A 16,496-nucleotide genomic window follows, 5' to 3' on the forward strand; every position below is an offset into this window, starting at 1 on the left:
AATGCACGAGGGTTCAAGGAGAGTTGTTGGAGGCCTTGTCCCGCTTGGAGAAACATAGGTACACTACCTACAGACAGAGACTACATATGGAGGGGATAGATCAGGGGTCTCTTGGTTAGATTACTCAGGACAGACACCGAACATACACCTGTATTACAACTTCGTAACAAGTTGGGGAACGTGGTGCACTTGCAAGACGCGATTCTAAAAGAATTTGCGACTCACCTAAGACAAACATGTTCAACTGACACTAAGGCTAGGACAGGTGCATGGCAGGATTTTTATGATGGGATATAGCTCCCCACATTGGGGGAAGATGAAGCAGAGACCATAGGGGTACCAATTCCTAGGGAGGTAGAATTAACATCAATTAAGAACCTGAAATCAGAGACGTGCCCTCGGAGTGACGGAGTTATAAAACATTCCCTCCACAGCTGGTGGATCACCCCTTAGAGGTGTATAATGAAGCCCTAGCCAGAGGGGTACTTCCCAATACCATGATGGAAGCACTAGTGTCTATGATCCTTAAGGCGGATCAAGAGCCTTTCTCTCTCGGCTCATATAGGCCCATCTCCCTTCTGAATCTATACTAGAAAATACTAAGCGGTGTGCTGACGGCACGTCTTGAGCCATGTGCATCCCAACTGGTTCACAAGACTGTATATTTCCCTCAATGACCATCATATTTTTACCATCAAACATAGTTCATATACATTTCATTAGACATCAAGGATGCAACAGTGACAACTCCTATCATCTCATTATTATTTTATTTTATCAAAAAACGTTTTGTTTTCTTTTTTTCATCTCATTTTTTATATTTTTATATTTTGCCAAAATACTTCATTTTTACAAACTAATGTTTTTAGCACATTTCCTATGAAATACACACAATAATGTATTATTCTGGTTTTGTAAACTCACAAATACATTTCTTTTACGGCAGTGATTATTCCCAAACCAAAAAATATAGAACAAATTCTAAGAAAAATGCATAAAAACAAACAAATTCCCCTGGTTAGAAATAAATACATACAATCATACTACAATCACACCAATTCACACAGTCTCACATCAACTACACTCATCCAATATCTGTACACAGTTGAGTAATTTCTGGCAAGAGAGAGCTCCTGCCAGCATCAGAGTTTCAAAGTGGAACACGAGACTCAGCACTAGGTCGACGCACGTTTCGGTGGATTAGAGATGTAAAGACCACCTTCCTCAGGACCTTTCCAGATATCTAGCAATCAATTCCCAGGGGACCTATAAATACATAAAAATGTCAGGACTGTTGCACTCAGAGCAAAAAGACTTTCAACAAAGGCAAGTGTCATAGTTGGACTCAACATGAACATCCATATATTCCTCTTGACCATATCACACTCAACCTTTCAATAGTCCAAAAATGAAAAAAGAGAGAGGGCAAGTGTGTATACACATAGAGTGCCACAGTCAAATCAACCGTGTGTTGTACTACATCAAAGAATAAGCAATCATTCACAACAACAACAACAATGCTAGATAGACCTCATAGTTCAAAGACCATCACCATCACCCTGTGATAAAAACATTATCAAATACTATTATTCATCCACCGAACCACCCTGCCATCAGTGCTTTTACATGAACTTACATAGTGCCAGAGAGGCAATATGTGTTCAGCTTAATGCTGTAAACCCAGATAGTATGGATCTATCAACATGAGTCTCATAAGACCTCAAAAGGTAGTTTATCAAAATCCCTAAAATCAGCGAACACACAATTAACAGCTCAACCTATCACATTCTAGTGAGGAGAAAAAGAAGATTATTTACTTCCTAGTCATCTTACCAAAAACTATTTTGTATATGGTCGTCGTCTAACCTAATTGAAAATATTCCTCTTAGGTAACAGGTCTCCACATCAGAATTTCAACAGGTAGGCTAAAAAACAGTATCGCAAGATCTAATTAGTTTCAAGGTTGTGTTTATCCCTGGGCGTAACACTACACATAACTTACATAGGCTTGCGAACATATGGAATAAGCCGGGCTTGTGGGAAGATGACTGGGCACTGTGTCTTCTAGATATCCAACAAGCTTTTGACTTGGTTGAATGGGACTATTTGTGGATGGTGCTTGTTAAGATGGGGTTAGGAGAGAAATATATAGGTTGGTTAAAACTGCTCTATACTAGACCGACAGCTCGGGTCCGCCTTCCTAATCAGGTGTCCGATAGTTTCGAGCTCCGGAAGGGTACTCGTCAGGGCTGCCCCCTGTCACAACTCCTGTTGCCCTCGCTATGGAGCCCCTGGCGATCACCCTCAGGAACGAGATGGAACGTTGGGGGATTCAGTTGGGAGCTGCTATCCATGTGGTGTCAATGTACGCCAATGACATACTGGTGTATCTTCGTCATCGGATGAGGCAGTACCGGTGCTCCTTAGGAAGCTAGTTGGCTTTGAAGAAATATGAGGATTGTGCCTTAACCCAGGGAAGTCTAAACTCTTCCCCATGGGAAGCCTGGTGGAAGAGGAGGGGGGCGAGTTACCCCAGGTGGGAATACAGAGGGTTAGAGCGGAAGTACGCTACCTGGGGATTAGGCTTGTGCACACACAGGCAGCCTATTCTGAAATGTAATACTGGGAGATGTGCGGAGGGTATTCACAAATCAATCACTTTCTGGCAAGATTTACAGTTATCCCTGATGGGCCCGGTCGCCTTGACAAAAATGGTGATCCTAACACGCTGCCTGTATGTCATGCGGAACTCCCTTTACCGCATACAACAGGTATATATTCGCCAACTAGACCGCCATCTGGTGGATTTTCTATGGGGATCTAAAAGGAAAAGGGTTAAGTTAGACACACTACAGAGGACATGGGAACAAGTGGGGCTAGAGGTTCTCCGCCAGCACCTCTATTATATGGTAACACAGCTACAACACCAAAAACACTGGTTGGGCGAGAACAATAACTGGGAGAAGTGGTTACTGGAGGGCACTTACCAGGGGGACCCTCTCCCTGACCTTCTCATGTTGGGTTCGAGGGTGCCCAAACAATTTCCATACATTGTTTGGCATGGGGCCGCAACATGGGGATCTGCAATCAAATCCGTGGTGAAACGGGCGTCTTATGCCCCAGACGCCCTGCTATGGGCAGTGGTATCTTTTAAATGTAAAACTAATTCAATGTCTATTACTAAATGGACGGAGGGAGGTTGTTGAGCGATGAGGGATTTGTTCTCTGGTCAGTGGTCCCTCACCAGGGAGGAGGCAGAACCAGCGTTTGAGTTGGGGAGGGGACAGTACGTACAATATGGAAAAATCTCGGTGGTGGCCCGGGAATTGTGGCCAACGTTTCCACTGGAGCCGCCCATCTCCGCTTCCCTGCAGGCTACCTCGACACTGGCGGGGGACGCAGGTTAGTTTCCCACATCTACAGGGCACTCAGAGGAGATATTACTGGTGACCCCTCCCAATATACACTAAAAGGGATGTGATAATAGATGGAGCTCTAAAAGACTCGGAATGGAATAGGGTACATGAAGAGGTCAAGCAATTTAGATCCAACGCCAGATTTAAGCTCACTCAATGCAATATTGTCCATCAGACATATCTGACTTCACGAGTGCTACATAAGATATTTCCAGACCGCCCAGCCCACTGCCCCAAATGTGGTCACATGGATGCCCATTTTTTACATATGGTCTGGGACTGCTCAGAATTGGTATTGTTCTGGGGGTTGATGTTAGATTGCCTGCAACAGATTACTGGTTAGACGCTCCCTCACTCCATTAGGGAGATACTTCTGGGTCTCCTTTCTAGACGTAAAGGGAAGAAACTTACAAGAAGTTTTCTCCAGCTCGGGTTGGTGCTGGCCAAATGGAGACTCGCAATCAGACGGACGAGTTTAGTGCCCCGACAACGAAGAATTGGGCTAGCAATCACATGAATGGGATACAGCGGAGTTAATCCACATGAGGCAAGTCAGGAGAGATGAAAAGTTGGAAGATGATGCGAGGTCCTGGTATAGCATGATCACAGAAGTTCCCATGAGAGAAGCCCTCACCTCGCAAGAGATAGCAGAGACCCAGAATGACTTGGATGACTCAGGGGTGGTGGCTCCGTCTGGTGATAATTGCAGTCCTAGGAGGTAGTAGACACAATACAGTGAGACATAGTCTGACGTCTGCTGTATGATACAAGAGAGAGATTTTTTGTAATGCGACCCTGGGGGGGGGGGGGGTATTTGTTAAGAGCTCACTGTTATACCACAATTTTTGGGAACAACGATTTTATATCCAGACACGGTAGCCTGCTATATCGATGTGAGATATAAGTTGTGTACAGGGTTTATTCTTGAAAGGTAATGTTGGATTTATCCGGATAATCATTTGCAATGTGTAACTATTGCTATGTTTTTGCTGTGGTTTTGGATGAATAACACATTAATAATAAAAGAATGATATATATATATATATATATATATATATATATATATATATTCACTGAAAAAACCATAGGTTATACACCATATATAGTTAGGAATTAGCATTTTTAAAACCTTATTTTACTCACACAAAACCATTGAAATTCCATATATAGTTAGTTGCACTAACTATATATCCCGCACCCGCAATCCACTGCTGATGATGTCACATATTACATCATTCATGACATGGTCAGTGACATCACTGATGACATCACTGATGACATCTCAAATGACATCACTGATGACTCCACTGATGACATCTCATTTGACATCAATGACCACATCACTGATGATATCATTCATGTGACAATACAATGCATCTCCTCACATTTTAATATAACCTCTGTTTCACCCAGTGTTAAATACAGAGTATAATTTTTGAAACCATTGACACACCAATACTAGTTACTACATATGTACTCACTGATTCCTACGTCTACACACACATTCACTCATTCACCCATACAATCATTCATACATACAATCACTCATCTTTACAACACTATCATATGCACTCATACACCTATACAGACACTCACACTCTGCCACTCATCCATGGAGTTACTCACACACCTAGTCAGTCCTGTAAAGAATCAATCACACTTCCATTTTCTTGTCTATACAGTTAAACATAGAGCACCTTACATTTTCAAACATATACTAACACATACTTACCTTGTTATACAATCATTGATATAAGTACACATTGATCTGCACAGAGTAACACACCTCCCAGCCAGCCACACACACACTCAGTCTCCCATACAAATACTTGGACAATCAATCAATAACCCATATAGTTACTCATATAGCTACTGATCAACACATGCAGCAGTTTACAGAACAACAGACATAATGATGCACAAATTAAGACAGTTTAGTCACTAACCCATGCACTCAGTGAGATACATTTAATCACTCACTCATACAGTCAGTCATGCACCTACTAAATCCTTCGTCCAGACACTTATACATCCACTCATTCTTCAATATGTAAGACATATTTAAACTTTACAGAAACATAAAATCACTGGATGTTGTTATCAGTGATGTCATCAGTGATGTCATTTGAGATGTCATCAGTGATGTCATCAGTGATGTCACTGACCATGTCATGAATGATGTAATATGTGACATCATCAGCAGTGGATTGCGGGTGCGCGATATATAGTTAGTGCAACTAACTATATATGGAATTTCAATGGTTTTGTGTGAGTAAAATAAGGTTTTAAAAATGCTAATTCCTAACTATATATGGTGTATAACCTATGGTTTTTTCAGTGAATTTTCAAGGTTTTGTAAATGCTAATTCCTAACTATATATGGTTTATAACCTATGGTTTTTTCAGTGAATTTCAATGGTTTTTTAATAGCAAATATCTATAGCTGTAAAATGTATTCTTATTTAAATCCAAAAATATATTTTATATGTTTATTAATAATTTTTTTCAAATATTTTTTTTGTTTCGCTCCCGGTCCGCGGACCGGGAAGCTTCCCGTTAGCTCAATTTGATGCCGCGACCCGGTCCGCGAACCGGTAAAAAATCAACATAGTGACGGTATCGCGTTGCCGCGTAATGCGTCTTATGACGTACTGCGTTAGCGCACCCGGAAGTGCCCCGGGGCGCGGACCGAGGCGCGAAACGCAGCTCCCCGGAAGCGATCCGCGGCGCGTCGCGAAAACGCGACGTATCGCGTTGCCGCGTAATGCGTCTTGTGACGTACCGCGTTAGCGCACCCGGAAGTGTCCCGGGGCGCGGACCGGGGCGCGAAGCTTAGCAACCCGGAAGCTAACCGGGGCGCGTTCCGCAGCGCGTAACATGAGCGTGAGAGGTCATGTGACTTGTTAATAAAACTTTTCATTGGTTCATTTCACTTTTGGTTTCATAATGATGTAAGGCTAGGTCAGGTGACCTAAAAATAACACTTTTCATTGGTTGAGAAGTATTGTTTTTCCCAAATGATGAAAACCCCTCCTTCTTTCCTCACTCTGACTTTCATCATTGTGAGAGGAAGACCTATTTTGCTTGTTGGAAAATGGCTTCATTGGTAGCTTCAGCTGGTGGACCCCCACCACCACCTCCACCTCCTCATGGGAAGAGAGGACCACCTCCCCAGGTCATTACCAACACTGAGGAGGAAGATGAAGAAATGGATGAGGAGGGAGAAGAACCACAGTTCTTAGAAGAGGTGCCCCGGGTTTCCAGAAAGAAAGCCAGTTTCATCTGGCAGTTTTATTCGATCCCTCGTGGCCAAAAAAAAGTCAATGCGAGGTATGTCACCTGCCGCATATGCAAAGAACAATTGTCCAGAGGGACGGACAAAAAATATAGCTATGGAAATCACACAATGCACAGGCACATGACAAGGAAGCATCCACTAAATTACAGCCGGGCGGAAATAAGGGATATGCAGGACAATCCAAGACCAACTCCTGTGGCCAGACCAACAATACCGATTTCTCTAACACCAGAAGAGGCACGGGAAACTGTGCCAAATATTCAAGAAAATTTTGGGCACATGATTCACTTATGTATGCACTGTCGTGCATTATTAGCTTGTGGCAACATGAGCATCAATGCACTCAACCTGGCGTATGAACACCATGATTGCCCTAACCGCCCCCAGTAATTTTTTTTTGCTCCTGTTGAGCCCTTTTCAACGCCTGTTTTTTGTTGTTTCCCCCCCAAAAAAAACCAAAAAAAATATAAAATCGTTCAAAAAATACAAAAAAAACAAAAAATGTTCAAAAAATAAAAAAAAATATAAAACAACAAAAATATTAAAAAAAAGTTCTTTTCAGAACTACCTTCCCTTTCAAAAAAAATTGCTAGAATGTTTAGCACTCTGGCAAGCTCTATTTCTTTTGGTTCGCTCCCGGGTTAGCTTCCCGGTACGCGGACCGGGAGCTAACCAAAAAAAATTAAAAAAAAAAAAAAGTGTAAGTATAAGGAAAGTAAACAGAGTGATGTTAAAAGAAAGACAGCTATAGGGAGTAAAGAAGAGATACTGTTTAATAGATCTATTTACAGAAGAAAAGACAGAAGAGGGTATAATTGTGAAAAACAAAATAGATAACGAAGTGAAAGAAAAAAAAAAGAGAGTATAACATTAACAAAGAAGAGTTTCTTGGAGAATGTGAGTGAATGTTCAAAATAAGATTAAAACATGAGGAATAACAGAGAGAAAAAATAGAAAACAGAAAACAAAAAATAACAGAAAAAGATTAATTGAAACAGCAAAGAAATGTAATTAACATAGAGCCATATCATCAACATAGGCAATAAAAGTTTTGCAGCTTTTATTGGCAGAAATGTGTCGCTAAAGCTGCTTTTGTAGCAGAAAACTTTTGCACCAGTTTTCTGCCAATAAAAAGAGCAATAATTTTATTGGGTGTGTTCATAATATTCCCCTTAGTGTGCTTCAACTACACAGAGAAAGCATTATGAACAAGTAGTGATAGAGTGATCAGTCAAAGACACTAAGAGTAATAGAGACGGAGTGAGTGAACAAGAGTGAGGAACTATGAGAAGAGAGGGACTGAGAAAAAGAGTGGAAGGAGTTGAGTAAGTAGGTAATAGAGAAAGGAATGAGGGAAGTAGCAAAGGCAGGAAACTGAGGGTTAAAGAAATGAAGCAGTGGAACTAATAGTAGTTAAATGTGATAGAAATGTAACGAAAAGAGTACAAAATATTTACCTTATAATTGTCGTTAAATTACTCACTTTTTGTTTTTATACTTTCAATCTGTGAAAGAGAGAACAAACATTTGAAAAATATTAAAACATGTATTTAAAAATTAGAAAAGACAAGGGAAAAGATTGAAGGACAAACAGTTTTTCAACAACTTTGACACTTACAGAAGCTTCTGCTTCTCCAGGCCCCCTACACAGTCCTAAAGATATACATTTTAAACTAACAGTATCTTGATGCAGATGAAGTGAGGCCTATCTTAAAACATGGTGCATCTTTTGCATTGCTGTTGTTTCAGAAAAGTGTCGCAAGACACTAAAATTTTAAATAATTGCTTCAGGATGCCAATAAGATGTCTACTATCCAGAGGTTTGTTTGAGGTGAGGCCTACTCAGGGTTGCAGATGAGATTTACACTTGTTGAAGAGTACAGAGGAGATAATACATGTGAAGGTCTACCAATGAAGTGAGTCATGTCCACTGCACTCTTCAACAAAGTCCAAACCTCCTATGTTTCCCTGGACAGACCTAAACTTGATCTGCACAATGTGATTCGTAATGATAGGAAACACAGGTGATGTAATTGAAATACGTGCAATTTATTTTGCTCATTTCACAATCACATCACTTGTGTTTCCTTTGCTTAGGTATCTCATTGTGCAGATGTAGTCTAGCATATGAAAGAATACGCAGAAGTGCAGCACTGCATGCAACAACTTTGACACTTACAGAAGCCTCACCTTCTCCATGCCTCCTATACAGTTCTACATATACATCATAAATGCAAACAGTACAGAATTAATTATACATGTTAAATGGTTTATTTTTGCTGTTCTCAGAATGTATCAAAATTCACTAAAAACAGTGACTTGAAGGTATTCATCATATAACAGCGGGGAAAAAAAAACACAATCAAAATGATTGTGTTTAAAAAACCCATACAACATAAGAAATCAAAATTCAGAACTCCTTAAAGTTAACTTACTTTCCATGACGTCCAAGGATGTCCTATGAACAGCTTACACTCTTTTGTGCTGTTATTACTTTCAGCCCGCCACTTTCTGAAAGAAAATCTTCATCGTTTTAAAAAACACGTTACATGCAATAAATGACTTCTTGCTCTCTACCACAAGTTTCCACAAGGCCAAATCTGGTCAGAGCCATTTATAACTCTTGGATTTCTTGTAAGCCAATCCCGTCATTTGGCATTTCCGCAACTTTCAGAATTAAAATGTTGAAGATCATTTTCACAATCCTGGAATAGTAATATCTTCCCCTTCTTGCTCAGTCATGTTCTACATTTCCTATGACACTGATACTGCTTACTATGAAGCAGACTTACACTACCTCTATGACTACTACAATTATTTAATTATCTACATCACTTTTAATCACAAAGCAATGTAAAACAGTAGACAGCGTTGCAGACTTACATTCCCTCTACTCCATGTTTTGATTGGCTGCTTCAATTAGCTTATAAAAAGAAACAGTTTTTCTGAACTCATTCAAAGTGCACGTATTTCTCCATGACGTCCAGTCCTATGGTTAGAAGTTATGTCTCTGAACTACACTTATCCTCAAGGCCAAATTGTGTAGGAGCCATTAGAACTTCTTGAAATTCCACAGAGCACATCCCGAGATTATTTCCCTAAAATTTTGGTTTTAAAAACACCAGGTAAGAGTTTTTAAGGTCATACGGCAATTTTTTTTTGAAAATTAAAACAGAATCATTGCAGAATGACCAGCCATTTCTAGACTTTAAATAAGCTGTGTAATGTCCTGATGTTATTGAAGGGCCGTCATGATATATAATTGCTGCAGTTACAAAAGTCCTTCCTGATATTGACAACTGCGAAGCTACAACATTTTTAATTAAAGTTGTCAATTTTGTTCCATCAGGCCTACATCGTTGGAACATTAAAATGACATACTGGCCATATGTTCGTATAAATAATGTGGACATCATTTCAGATTTACATTGGCTACACTCCATGTTGTGATCAGCTGCTTTTACTAGCTTATTAAAGGAGACTGATTTACTGTCTGGCAAAGTTAAATATATAAATCTTTCTGAGTCTACACTAGTAGTACTTGATACCATACAGTTCTCGCAGTCATGCTGCCATTGATAAGAAAGCCCAAACAGCTGATCTACATCTACACCTTCAGCATGCAATACATCAAGCATATACATTAAAAACTCCTGACAATCTTGCTGAATATTTTGAGAGAATTGTGTTTGGCCTGAACATCTGTCTAACAGATTTCGAATTTCAGACACACTTTCTATGTTTCTTCTATCAGTGCTACATTTCTCTAACACAGAATTTAACAAACTGCAAAATCTTTGATCAGAATTGACCACAATCTCTTCTTTTACATTTTCTAGAGAAAACAAAACATTAACCACTACATTAGCATAGCAGTTGACACCAGAACTGTTTTCAAATTGAAAACCAACAACATCTTCAACAGAATCCTTTTTGTTTCTGCTTGTAATTTTAGGTTCATCGACTTTTCGTCTTTTTGCTACAACCTCCCCAGTATTGGTCACATTTCTTCGTTTCCGGCCTACCACACGTTTCTCAAACAAAGGATACTGAGGCAAATGTGGCGCATACTCTCTTCTTAACCTATTGTATTCCTTAACACAATCTAGATCAGCACAAATGTTTGTGACATCACACTCAATCAAGTACAATCCCGATAAAGTTCTAACTCGTGACAATGCCACATATGCCATACCCTCCTTGAACACAGAACTGCCAATATTCACCAATGCACTGTCTACACTTAAACCTTGCGATTTATGGATTGTCACCGCATATGCCAAGCAAACAGGAAACTGCTTACGGCGAACATATAAGTCTTTTACAAGCAAAAATCTAGCAGAGCAACGACCAATTAGCTGTACTTCCTCAATGCCATCAAATTTAATTTTTACAAATTCAATTCCATCTCTATTTCTGTATTTTACAAAATCAACAACATTACCCATTGATCCATTTACCAGACCTCTTTCAACATGTAAATTCCTTCTTAAAATTATACGGCAGTTCAAGCACACATTCAGAGTCTTTTCAAAACCTGCAGTTTTAGATATACTCTTCTCTATTGAATCCAATTTTGTTTTCAGATTCTCAGACAAAATAATTGTTGATCCCATATGCTCTACTCTGTCAATAGCTTCCAGTTTCACAATCTCTTGCTTTTCTAAATGCAACATTTTGTTGTTGAATTTGGCACATTCTGCAAGAGTTGGCATCAAACATATTCCAGATTTCTTATCAGTAATTTTCTGAAAAATATTCTCAGGCACAACATCTTGTTCTGGATATAAATTTGACAGTAATCGTGCATGTAAAGCTTCTTTCCCATGCTCGGTCACTTTTCCAATTCTAACGTCTTGTAGAATAGTCTTGTAAACTTCATCCTTCGCCTGACGCATATTTTCATGCAGTTCAGCATAATTGAAGTTTAACCATATATTGACGTTGCCAATGCTGCCTAGGCACTTCCTGGTATCTTCATGCGTGAGCATTTTGAACACAGGTTGCCCTTTCACTGGTGTCAGCTGCAGAAGATCTCCGAAAACAATGATGTGTTTGCCACCAAATAACACATCATACTCTGTTTTGAGAACTTCTTGCATTCTCAAATGCACAAAGGCAAGCATGACATTGGAAACCATGCTTATTTCGTCAATGATAAGAAGTTTCATTTTCCTCAAGATTCTTGAAACTTCAAAACAAGCATCTCCAGATAGCTTGTGATATTGTAATTTGTTGTCATGCTCCACTGGCAGCATCAGTAAACGATGTAAAGTAATCCCTTTAATGTTATGTGCTGCCAGTCCAGTTGGAGCGGTGACAACACAAGACAGCGATGACTCTGTCCTTTCCTGCAAATAGCATGAAATTGCTTTAATGAGGAAACTTTTTCCAGTTCCCGCTTCTCCACTCACGTACAGTCGGACAGGCTTCAACGACGTACATGAGCACTCTTTCTTGTCATGACTTAATCCATGATCAATTTGCATGGTAACTTCGTCATATATTTTCCTCTGCTCAACGTTGAGTTGTCTTTCCAACTCTTCTAAGTTAACCGCATCCTCCTGAGCATGTGCCATGGCTCTTTCCACTTCATTCATGGCAGTGGCAGCTTCATTTTCGATAACAGGTCCTCCTAGTGGATCCTGACTCAATGAAGCAGAACTCTGACTGTCCTGAGAACTGTCTCTGGCAATCTCGGCTGCAATCGTTGCTTCCTGCTCAATTTCCGCATTCAACATTTCTACATATTTGGGAAAAGCAGGACATTCTATGGTCTCCTTGGCGGCATTGAAAGAGTCTTCGTAACAGAGGAAATCTCCAAGCAGTTCCTCTTCTGCACGCCAAGGCTTGAAAAGTTGCAAAAGTGCTAAATAGAAAAACTCCTTTTTTTCAGGAGATTCGCCACTCAATTTTCGATGGTTTACCAAGTGGCATTTTCTTTGCTTGACCAGACATCCCTCACTTCCTATTACAGCATACACTCCTTTCTCAGTATCTTCTTTGATGTTCCTCTTGAATATGTAATTTTGAAGAACCTCATACAGACAAACATTGTCGAGGTGACTGCTTCTATTTGGATAATATGTATCCAACATGTTGGTCTTCAAAATGTCGGTACTGTTTGGCTCCTTTTCCGCCAAATACTCAATTTCCCGCACAGGTTTCAGAACTCGATTACGCGTTGCAGCAAGACCAAGACTCGCCCAAACGATACTCCTGGACTTGGCATAGAGACTTGCTGAAGACAACCGGTCAGAGCATTCGTAAGCTCCAATTTCTCGATGCGACAACATCTTCAGACTGAAACTGTACAACTTCTTGCTGAGGCTCTTTTCATGGGAAATGTCCTCCCACATATCCTTCAATTCTGTCTTCTCTTTTTTGGTGATGTAAGACGTCACATACCGAGCCACAGCCATACAGTTATCAGCCACAAACTGTATATCCATGTTAGCATTCCACATGGACAAAATCACCGGGTTGTAGTCGTTGATGTACTTGGACTCTTCGTTCCTCTTCAAATTGTATGTGTTTTTAGGTGATTTCTTCATGACATTATGTCGCAGCGAAGACATCAAACTGTTTACTCTTCCTTTAGAAATCACCGGTCGTGGAAAACCGAAACGACATTTGGTGTAGAACTTGTCCTTGTTTCGGAATTTACGACGGCAGTACTTTCCACATCGATGGCTTTGGAAACGCAGAACTTTTTCTCTTAGGCTTTTCTTCTCCTTTGCGTTTGGAACAGCACACGTAGAATACTGTTGGATGAAACTCATCACTGAGTCTTCTGGATCCGTTCCAAATTTAGGTGCATCCTTGATCCACAGCAACATATGTATATGAGGAGCACCTCTTGCTTGGTACTCCTTTCTCCAGAAGAAATCCAACACCTCTCCAAGAGGTGGATTCTTCTTATTCATGATGAAAGACATCATAGCTTCAAATCTATGATTGAAGTACCTACATACATTGACTGGATCCAAAGAGCACAGTTCTCCGGGTGTCTTGAATTCGATGTTATCTACGTTAGCATTTGCCTCTCGTAGAAATTCAAGTAAGTCTTCCCAGCCATACTCGGCACAGCTCAGAGTGAGGAACCATGTGGGAGTACCTAAGTTCCTCAGCATACATTTTAAATCACCATGACGACGGTACCAGTACTCATTAGTACCACGCTGACACGCCATGAGATTAATCAGGTGAGAATCCAAAATACTGTCTTGGACATTGACTTTATCCATAAAGTCACTTGCCGAGATGTTTTGCATGTGTATACCACTTTTCAAGATGTGGTTCACTGCATATGACAGTCCAGACAGATCGCTTTCAAACAGGAGATGAAACAAATAGGGAATGCATTGTCGAAACCTAGCATCTCCTGCATACAATCGCAAAGTCCGGTATTCAGAAGCAGGAATTTGATGAGGTCGCTCATCATATCTTCCTCCCTGACCTGTTGGAAAAAGCTGTGGGAAACACCGAGCTTCCAAACTTTCCTCCCAAACACTAATGGGACTCCCTTTGGCTTGTTTCATTTGAAACAACTCAATAGCATTCCCCATGACTTCCTTGGAATGCAAAGGATGAACACTATAATGTTCATATATTTCTTCACTAGTAGAGGGTTCTACTTTCTCAATTTGACCAGCACACAAATCGCTATCCTCTTCCTCACTTACTTCCTCTTCTGCAACATATACATTCTTATAGTATTTATTATTTTTTTTCAAATACAATGTTGCCTTTTTAACTTTCCTAACATCTACTAAATCTTGCCATATTTTCTTATTCTTTGTCGGAACCCCATTAACTAAGATAACCAGAGGTTCCTCTTCCACTTTTTCTACTCCAATTGTGTTAATGTTTTTCTTCAAATCTAGAGGCAAATAAACAACTCTTCCCTTTAATCCTCTCTGTAAATCTGATGGAGGCAATTTCCCTGTCTTTGGCTCCATTCTTACAATAGCCTGAAAGGGATGGATACTTTGAATCAAAATAGATTCATAAGTATTTAAATCCTTCAATTCAGAAGGAATCTCAACCAATTCCAGATTATTATGAACTGCTCTAGCAGGCATCTGGTTTTGATTTAATTTGCAAGAACAATAAGTACACACACGTTGATCCAATCCCAAATCAAAACAATTTTCTACCATCAAGTATGTTGCAAAATCCTTCCATTCACTATTATTTTCCCTTTCACTTTTTGCATATAAATCCACTAACTTAGTCTGATTCTTATAATAAGTGCGTCGACAACACACACAAGTGAAATTCGGCCTCTCACTTGATTTCACCTCAAACGTCGCAATTTCCCTCTGGAAATTATCTGTACTGGAAACCTGTACACTATCTTCCACATTACCCTCTTCTTCTGGGTCAATTTCAACATTCTCCTCTTTACTTCCAAAGTAACAAAACTCAATTTCTTCACATATGTTCTTCACATCTATTTCAGAACCATGCAAAAGAGCAGCGCATAATTGTTTAAGCATAATTGCTGGACTCTTAGCATAATACAACATTCTAACTAATTTCCTCACTTTATTATGATGCACTGCTAGCATCCTGAAATGATGAAAAACACTCTGGCATACTCTCCTGGAAAGACAAGCCAGTGAATGACCATGCAAACCTGTCACTTCTCTCACTCTGCAAGGATCTAATTCTTGCAACAACTTCATTTTCTGCTTCAAACTTTTCTTATTAAATGACCGTACAAAATCACAAAGCAAATTGATGGAATCCTGTCGCACACTGCAAATACTACTACACTTCCAGGTGTACACAGGACCCTTAGCACGTCTTCCTAAAACCTCATTACCTAACACCTCTTCTGCCTCTGTTGTCACAAGTTTTTCTTTTTCAACTGGACAACCATCTTTCACTTCATAAGCACGACCACTGGTGTCAACTGCATGCACCAAATCATTATCCTTGAAATAACTCTCCTCATTAAAAAATGCCTCACAGCTTGAACTATGCATCCATTCTCCAGAAAAAACTTCACAAAAATTACTACGATTAACTATTCTCTTCCATCTACTATTTCTTTTGAAATCATAAATTGCCTTGTTTAGCTTCCTAATTCTATTGATTATCAAAATAAATAACTTACATTTAATTTCAAATGCCTGATCAATAACTTTCTCAACTTTTTTTTTCTCTTATAAAAAACCAGTTTCTGTTGACCTTTCTTAATATTTTTTAACAAATTGCCAATTATCCTGTTGCGGAACATTCGTTTACGAATGTCCCTAAACTGTTGTTTCCTTCTACTATCATGCACAGAGTTATCTCTTGCTCTAGCAGTAACATTTTTGATTGGCCTTTCCTTTCCATTTGATTTGCTTATCTTTTTATGGACTGAAACATTTTCTGTAGTAATATTTTTTTTACTACACATATTTATTATGAAATATTTTGTGCTCTTACCCGGTGCTTTCTTCGTGACTTGACAAATCTTTTTGTTAGAGGACTGCTGCTTATTTTGTTTCACCTGCTGTCTTTGACGTTTTGCAGCCTTTCTCTGTCTTTCTATTGTTGGCATGGTGAAATCTTGAAATGATCTGCAATTGAATCTGTGGTAAAATATAATAAAAATTTTTATTAACCACTATTACCAAACAGTAAATCAATAACAATGATCAAAAACTTAACACACTACTTGACATTTTAAATAGAAGATTTTTTAGTCCTTGGCAAATTTACAATACAGAAATAGCAGAAAAGAAATGACATTTATATTTATGTTACCTGTGCTATTTTATATGTGA

The sequence above is a fragment of the Lissotriton helveticus genome, chromosome 4_1 (genome assembly GCF_964261635.1).
Source record: "Lissotriton helveticus chromosome 4_1, aLisHel1.1, whole genome shotgun sequence".
Lineage (NCBI taxonomy): Eukaryota > Metazoa > Chordata > Amphibia > Caudata > Salamandridae > Lissotriton > Lissotriton helveticus.